Raw genomic sequence first — 8,724 nt, forward strand, 5'->3', positions numbered from 1 at the left:
TTGCATCACAAAGGTCAGCAAGGCTGTTTTAAAATCACTGGAGCAAAGAGACTTTGTTTTTTGAATTGATTTGCTATAGTGCATTTTTTGCCATTCATGTGAGTGCTTGGAACCAAACCCATGCGAATAATGAGGCTCAACCTGTATATTTTTAAAAACAAATGGTCAGAGGGAAACTAGTGCAGGGCCTGAGCCTAGTTTAGAACTGTCAATAGCATCAAAGCTTTCTCTTCAAAAAGAAACACAAAATTGGGTAGAAATGGTTTGGGGAAATGTGGCTAGAACCTGGTGTGAAGACTCAAAAGCCAGAGGTGCGCAAGGTCTATGCTGCCCTCTGTGGGTAGTCTTTAACCCCTCCACTGTAATTGTAACAATTCCTCTCACTACTAGGTATGTTGAACATCTTTTCAGTTATGCCCTTCCACAATTCTTTCTTTACCCTACCATGGGGAAGAGGGGAACAATCCTAACTCTTTCTAAAGCCCCCTAGATGTGCAATGGGAATCTGCAAATATATACTAATGTGTCTGAAGCGTGAGCACAGAGCTTTAGACTTGGACAGGGTGTTTTGGAAGCAGCTGTGCGTTCTAACATGACAATGGGGCACCATTGCCTCTGGAAAGAGAACACAAGTGTATCATTCGGTGTGGGATGCTGTATGTGTGAAGCAGCTCCCCTCCTACTGGGGCAAGTTGGACCTCTTTATCAGGCAGTTGCATTGACATAGCTGAAATTGCTATTGACTACCCAGGGAGCCTCTGTACCCAAACCAGCTCCTGAGGTGGTTGATTACAGTGCTTGCCTGAGGGTAGGTCCCGTTCTTATTCTTTATTTTTGTGTAGCACCTGGTGGTTCAATGTGGTTCCATTGTGAGGGACAACACCCCTGCTGTTGAAACATGGGGAATTTTGCCCTGCCCATGGGGGAAAAAAAATACCCTGCACCAATGAGTGGGAATTATTTGCACATCCTTACAGCCAGTAGAGGGTGCTAGCATTTTGAGAACCGGGACAGGATCTCCACAAACTGTTGGTTGCTATGCCTTACTTAGCTTGCGAAATTACCAGATTACAAGGAAAAGATGAGCTGCATCTCTTCAAAGACAGGTTGCAACAGCTGCTGTTTACTGCAAGTAAAGACATGGAGCTTTGCTGCGTTAACTGATTGTGAGAACATAAGAGCCTTGCTGGATCAAGCCAAAGGCCCATTTAAACCAGCTTCCTGTATCTCACAGGGGTCCACCAGATGCCTTGGGGACCACCCAAGACAACAGACCTGCATCCTGGTGCCCTCCCTAACATCTGGTATTCTGAGGTAGCCTACTTCTAAAACCAGGAGGCTGCAATACTCATCATTGCTTGTAACCTGTGATGGACTTTTCCTTCCAGAAATCTGTTTAATTCTCTTTTAAAGGCAAAGTTACATTTTGTTCCTTCTATTCCTTTCCTGGTTCAGGCAATCACAGACAAATACACATGCAAATTTAAAAAGTATTCTTTTTCCCCCTAAGACTTTACTGGCTGTGTCCAAAGAGCAAACCTCTCCAAGAGTTGCCTCAATGTTTGGTTTTATTTGATGACTTCATCACACTACTAACAGTGCCTTCCTGTGATTCAGACCTTTTACTAGATAAAAGTGCATTTGACAGGACTGAATTATTCAGAATTTGTCAGGATGACTGCTTGGTGGGGTTTAGAGATGTGCGGTGACACTTGTGTTCGTGGCTTGGAGCCTTGATTTTACTTGAAAGAATGCTGTGCTTCGGGTAGGTCTTGGAGGAAAATACTGCAAAGTCATTGCTGTACAAATCCTAGCAATTTAAAATCCGATGCTGCTTGTTGTTAAAACTTTAAAATATTTGTGAAGCAGAAACAGCCTAATCTCCAAGAGGCCTGTTCGTATATTGGGGAGGTACTGTGTTCTCTCTTTTCTCATCACCTCCATTTCAAGTGCTGATACAGAAACCCTAAATCCTCTGTTTACACAGGTTCTGCAGGACCAATTTAGATGCCCGTATCCTGCCTCAACATAAACACATGCCCAGGTGTAGACAAAAAAGGCAAGACTTCAGGGCGGGATGCAAAGAAGCCTACATGGTATCAGAAGACCCTTCAGCATTTTTTTTACATACAGGTGGGACCTCGCGATCCAGTGATTTGACTCACCACTGATACTGAGGTCCACCTTTAAATGCCTTGTAACAAGGAGGAAAAAAAAAAGCACCAAAATCCAATTTTCTACCTTTGCACTGTTAAATAATTATAATTTCATTCCATTAGATTCCATTATTCACCCCAGCTAGTGGCTGAATATGGTATAGGATCTATACCAGTGCACTCTGGGTTGACAAAAGAGGAGCAAGAAACCTGGAAGTGGGTCTTTAAAGCTATTTTTCCACTGATTTTGTTTCCACTGATTTTTTTTTTTAAATGCACTGTGGTTTCTGAAATGGAACACCAGTGGATAATAAGGCACGACCTGTAAAAACACGGGGCTTATAGAGGAAAAACGGGCTTATTGTAAAGGGCTGTAAGCAGTTGCTACAATCGTATTATTGTCAGGGCCAACCAACTGAGACCCAGTGATTCCTGTGGGTGGAGGCTGACCAGCCCAAGCGAGAATGAACCACACACTCCTTTGTTGCCAGTACACGCTCTCAGTATAGGCAAGGGAAGGTACCAGTCACTGTATCACATAAAATGTGAGCCTCCAAATTCTCTGACACCACAAGGGACTCTGCTCAGTTCTTTCGTCTTCACATTTCATGTCACACACACACACACCCCTTTGAAACAGACGGGACTGTACTACTCTGGAATATGACTGGGGAGTACTGATTTCAGGGACGTGCGGTAGGTGGGGAGGCAGGTGAGGCAAGGTGAGTCCCACTAGCAAAGGATCCAATGTGTTCTTTCTATCTTGTCCCCCGCTAGCCAATTTGGAGGATCTGGTTATTAATTAGAAGCTAGCAGGTGATGCATGCCCCTGTGCCACCTGCATGTTTGTGCATCTGTGCATCCCCCATGGATGAGGGGAAGGGTGAACATACAAAGGTACCGTGTGCTCCCCATCCAGCACACCAGCACCCCCTGCTCTTGCTCCTTGAAAACAAAAGTGGTGCAGTGCAGGGCAGGGCAGGGAGGCTGCACGCCATACTCTTCAAAAGTAAAGGGAAGGGGGAGGGCTCCAAATCACCTGTCCCTGCCTATGCGCTGCTTTGTAAGCACCAAGTAGGTGGGGAGAGGAGACCTGGAGCCACAGTGACTTTAGTCCCCCCCTTTGTTTTCCAGCAGCACTTGGACAATGGCAGTGGACAGATGGAGAGGTGGCGTAGGGATGAGCTCCCAGCCCAACAGTGCACACGACCATTTCAGAGCACTTCATGGTAGCACTGGCTGCTGGCTTCACTAAAATGTTCAGCTCCTTAGATACCGGAGCCCACTTTCCGGGGACATCATCAAGCAATGTCTCTTAACTGAATTCTAATAAACATTTTTAAAAGGCAACCCTGTATTGACCAAGTGTATTTGTCCGGACACATCTTTATCACATTTTCATTTAGTTTTGTCCCTCCCTTGTCCAGCTATTCATCTTTGCCTCTTTCCCAAGTCCTTTCCCAACTCCCCTCGTCCTGCGGTTGTGGGCGGGGGGGGGGGGGAAGAGAGAAAGAATCCTTTTAAAAACACTGGATTGGCACACTTCGCCTGTGTACATCCACACACCTATGAAATGTGATATAGCGTACTATGAGAAAGTGCTCAAATTCGAGGTGATAAGAAAGGCAAGCCCTTAATGAAAGCTACAAGCCCCACTTCCTGATCCTTCCTGGACCTGGCCAAATCATGCTCCGCTACCCTTTTGAAAACAGTAGCTGGGGGGGAGGTTTTTCAGAAGGACCTACTGTAATGGCTGGCGTGTGCCTCTGTGCATGTCAAGAGTGCCAGAGCCAGTGTGTTCAGTGCGTGTGGAAGTGTGTGTGCAAGCGGTTAACCTTGTGGAGGATGTAAAATAGCCTGGCACAGGCCTTGGGTCTGCCTCAATTATGCCCGGAGGCTGGACAAATGGCAGATATGTTCTTCTTGGGAATCTGACTCAGGGTTTGGGCACCCCCACAAGCCTTCAAAATGTTTGGGACACTGAGAAGGCACTAAAATTGTCAAGGCACACCAACAGTTTTTTGACAGTTGACAAGGCACATCACACTGACAGTAGGGGCTTGCATCCCCCAGTAGCCCTACTGTCAAATGATCCTTCCCCAAACTGCACACCTGCAGACCATCTGTGTCACAGCACATTGGTTGAAAACGGCTGCTCTATTGGTCTGCATTGGCAGCAGGTTGGAGGCAGGTAATCATGGCCGACTCAGGTGGCAGAACCCTGAGTGCCCCTGCACCAGATGACCTCATGGTTGGGCTGGCAGCGTCTGATCGCTTACCCTGAGATCTTACTGTGTCTCCTGGAGACTCTGAAATGGAGGCTGAAAAAAACCCTGAAGTTTTAGGTCCAACCCTGAGATCCGGCAATACTTTAAAACAGTGTTTCGCAAACTGTGGCTTGGGACGCACTAGGTGGGTCGCAAGCAAATTTCAGGTGGGACCCCATTCATTTCAATATTCTATTTTTAATATATTGGACTTGATGCTACCATGGTATGTGACTGCGTTTGGGGAACTGTTACAGACCTGTACTTTGAACATTCAGAGCTACTCTGGATGCTTTTAACAATGATAGTAAATGGGACTTACTTCTGGGTAAGTGTGGGTAGTATTACAGCCTAGGATTGTTAAAAATTTAGTGCTTATTGATATCACTTCTGGTCATGACGTAACTTCTCATTCTAAAAGTTGGTCCTGATGCTAAAAGTGTGAGAACCACTGCTTTAAAAGGTGCCTCTTTGCCCAGGAAGCAGTGACATAATACTAATTTCCCAGAGCAGTAGGAAGCCCCAAGGACAGTTCCTCTGTGCAGAGGGAGTACTGGAGATTTATGATGTTTCTGTAATATCAGTTTATTTATATGCATGCATATTGAGCTTGCTGGAGCAGGCAGGCATCTGGAGAGCCAGTGTTCGCCTGTAAAGGAGCGTCAGTTTCCCCGAAGCAAAACAAGCTCTTGGAACCTCCCAAGGATGCGTCTTGCCAGCCATCCAGCTGCAAATCCCAAACCTGTTTTGGGCTCAAGAGGAAGTATCCATGTTGAAATCCTCCTGAGGTGTATCAGGAACACATTACACTGAGAAAGGAGCCCCCTTGAGGTCTGCCAGGTTTACAAATCAAGCAAAATTACACACTTGAGTGCTGGGAGGAAGCTCACAGCACGCTGCCTTTTGACACCTCGCAGGGATGTTGTTTTGAGAAGTCTGCCTTGGTGAGAGCATTTTGTTGTCAGGGGAGCCACTCAATACAAACACCTTGGCCTCCCACCGCTGGCAGTTTCCCCAAGCCTCTTCATCCAGAAGTGTTTTTGCCTCTGTGCTCTTGTTCGTTTCTTTGCAAATGGCCTCCGGCAGCCGAGCCCTGCTGTGACGGTAGCAGGCAAAAAGAAGCACATGGAAAAGCAGGCGGGTCTGCCATGTGCTGGGGGGACTGATGGAATGTGAACAGCATCCCCTTTCTTCTTTGCAAGGTCTCAAGGAGACACGGGAAGGGCAAGGGGGAGGAGGTTGAAGGCAACCTATTGCTGGGCTCTCCTGCCGCCACCTTGACCAGGAGCTGAAACATGATGAGCTCAATGTATCAGTGCAATCCTAGGCATTCTACTCAAAGAAAGCCCCAGAACTTGCTCCCAGGTAAGTGCATATAGGATTGCAGCCCAAGTGCTCTTATTTTCCCTGCAGGCCACTGATTTTATGATACAGCTGGTGACGTCTGTTCTGTCCAAAGAGAGAAAGTACAAAGAGCTATTTGTATGCCGAGACATAATTTGAGGAAAGGGAACTGCTTATGTCACCAGGATTGCGGAGCTCAGTCATTGTGCTATGTCACGAAGCACGCATTTCACTCTCTTGGGAGCTAGTGTGGAGCGCAGTGGGTAGCATACTGGGAAGAGCTGAGTTCAGATCCTGGGTATACATGAAGCATTTTGCATGGCACTGAGTCAATCACCAGCTCTCAGCCAAACTCTGTCTCAGGATTATTCTGAGGACAAAATGCAGAGGTTGATTTACATCGTCACCTGTGGTTCCTTGGAGGAAAGGGTGGGATCAAAATTATGTACTTGGAATACTTATACAATTATGTATTTGGATGGATAGGGATACAGGGATGTTTTTTCCCCTCTCACACAACAACAGAACCAGGGGACACCCACTCAAATTGAATGTTGGGAGAGTTAGGACAGACAAAAGAAAATATTTCTTTATCCAGCGTGCAATTAGTCCGTGGAACTCCTTGCCATAGGATGTGGTGATGACATCTGACTTGGATGCCATTAAAAGAAGATTGGACAAATTTATGGAGGAAATGTCTATCACAGGTGACAAGCCATGATGGGTATGTGCAACTTTACTACTGTGATTTGGTTTCAAACATAACTGTTAGTTTCTCTGCTGGGAGAGGAGTTCCCAGTTTCACTCTGCCTGGTTTCCAGTCTCGAATGGGGGCCACAGGTATCTCTCAGTTGTCATCCCTAACTTCAGCCTTGGACCCAGTACATCCATGAAGTAGAGAACAGAAAAAGATATGCTGAGCACTGCTCACTAGGCAGTACTTCCCTTGGCCACCCTCCAACTTCCCTAACATAACTTTTTCCCCATGCTATTTTCCCCACTTAAAATCACCCAAACCATGCTTTTAGTTGCAAAATATATAGCTTGCATATTTTTCTCAAGAGCAGAGTAAAAAGGAAGGGGCTGTTTTTCAGGGGAAAAACAACACAAAATGGGCGTGTTAAGTAACCCCTCATAGGTTGTGCTGTGTTTTTAAAACACAAATGATTCAGGGAATGCACCTCCTAATGTACAGTCGCACACTGAGCTGAGGGAGAGGGAAAATTAAAACTATTGGTAGTTCACTGAGCATGAAAGGAGCAATGTTCTATATCACAGCTGGTTTCCTTTTCTGGACAATCAGTATAATATTAAGAAAGTTTCTGCCCCTTTGTTTCTCAGTATAATTGCTGTGTGAGAATGGAGATCAAAAAAGAATGTGTGGCACACGGCATTACATCAGAAAGGTTTAGAAGACCCAGGGTTTAACTAACACTGGTTAGGGATCTTCCCAGGTCCTTATATGCTTTGCATGTGTTATGTCATAAGCACAAATCTGCATTCCCTATCCAGAAGGCGTCAAACTGGGACGAGGGCTTCGCCTCCCAAGCCAAGCTCCATGCAGGCCAGTTGACGTTGGGTGACAGTCTAGATCTGGCCAGCCGGCTGTAGGTTGCCAACCCCTGCTTTAGGGGATTCTGTTATGACCTCAGTCATTCCCCCCTCCCTCCCATTCTCTCATTCATACCTCTCATTAATACCGCTTGATCACTCGTATTGGCTTTGCTCTCTAGAAGAGATAAACTTTCTTGTTAAGTGTAGAACAAAATTTCAGAGGAACACTCTGGGGGTGAGCAAGGAATGTAGCTTCCATCTGAGTTCTAGAAGTCTTAGCACCCTGATGTGCTGGCAAAGGAATAACATATACTGACAATTAAAGAAAGAATGATGGATCTCGTTTGGTATTACAAAGTGCGTTGATTATATGCTGCAGAAGGTTACATAAGCGCGCGTAAGGCTTGCAAATGAACTCTTATTGTTTGCCAGCTAATGTATGCAGAGTCGAGCTGTATCGAAAGAAGTTCTAGGATTGCACATTAGAAATAACCTATCTTGGAGGTGCCACAGAATAGTCTAGCAATTTGCTAACTGTACCCCTTTGTTTGCCAATAATAGAGAATTCAGTGAGGGGTTGTGAGATCAGCAACAGTTAGGAGGGTGGCATGTAGCGTATTAGCACAGTGTGGCTCTATGAAAGAATTGAAGCCAAGCTGCAAGTAATTAAAATATATCGGTAAGATTTTCCATATATATATATCTGAATATTCTGGGTGGCCCATTTCAACATCATGAAAGGGTCTTGACCACACAGTTTGTGACAAAAGGAAATCTATGCATAGGGAGAGCAGGGAGGGGGCAGAGCAGCTTTTCACAGGGCTCGAGTATAATTAAATCCTCACCTGCGATGTCACCTCCATGCAAAGCATGCTGCTGCTATACTGGGTACACACAGCAGGGCCTTCACATCAAGCCCAGATCCTCCCTTCCCTTTCCATAGAGCATGCAGCAGCCCAGCTTCTCCTTAGCTCCAGTGAGGAATGACTATAACTGGGAAATCTTTTCCTCTTTTCTCACTTCCATCCTGGAACACTCTTCCATTTTGGATTTATTAAGCACAGTCTGATACATCTTCACTCAGAAGTAAACACTACTGAGTTCAATAGGACTAATGGCCCAATCCCATGGGCCACCTAGGCAGCAGCCATGGTCTGAGCAGAAGATTGCTTGAAGAATGCTAAGCAGGAACTGTCCTGGTTGACCATGAAGGATTCCATCTGGAAGGGTTCTATAAGCTGCAATAAGACGATTATTGTAAAAACTCATTTGTGCTCTACTATGGGGCTTTGTAAGCTGCTATAATGGAAATGCACAAGATCCCTCGAGGAGATAGGGTGTCATGTGGTGTCAACACTAGCCCCTTGCTCTGACAGGTCTGGGAAGCATGGGGTTAAAAACTT

The sequence above is a fragment of the Tiliqua scincoides genome, chromosome 7 (assembly GCF_035046505.1).
Source record: "Tiliqua scincoides isolate rTilSci1 chromosome 7, rTilSci1.hap2, whole genome shotgun sequence".
Lineage (NCBI taxonomy): Eukaryota > Metazoa > Chordata > Lepidosauria > Squamata > Scincidae > Tiliqua > Tiliqua scincoides.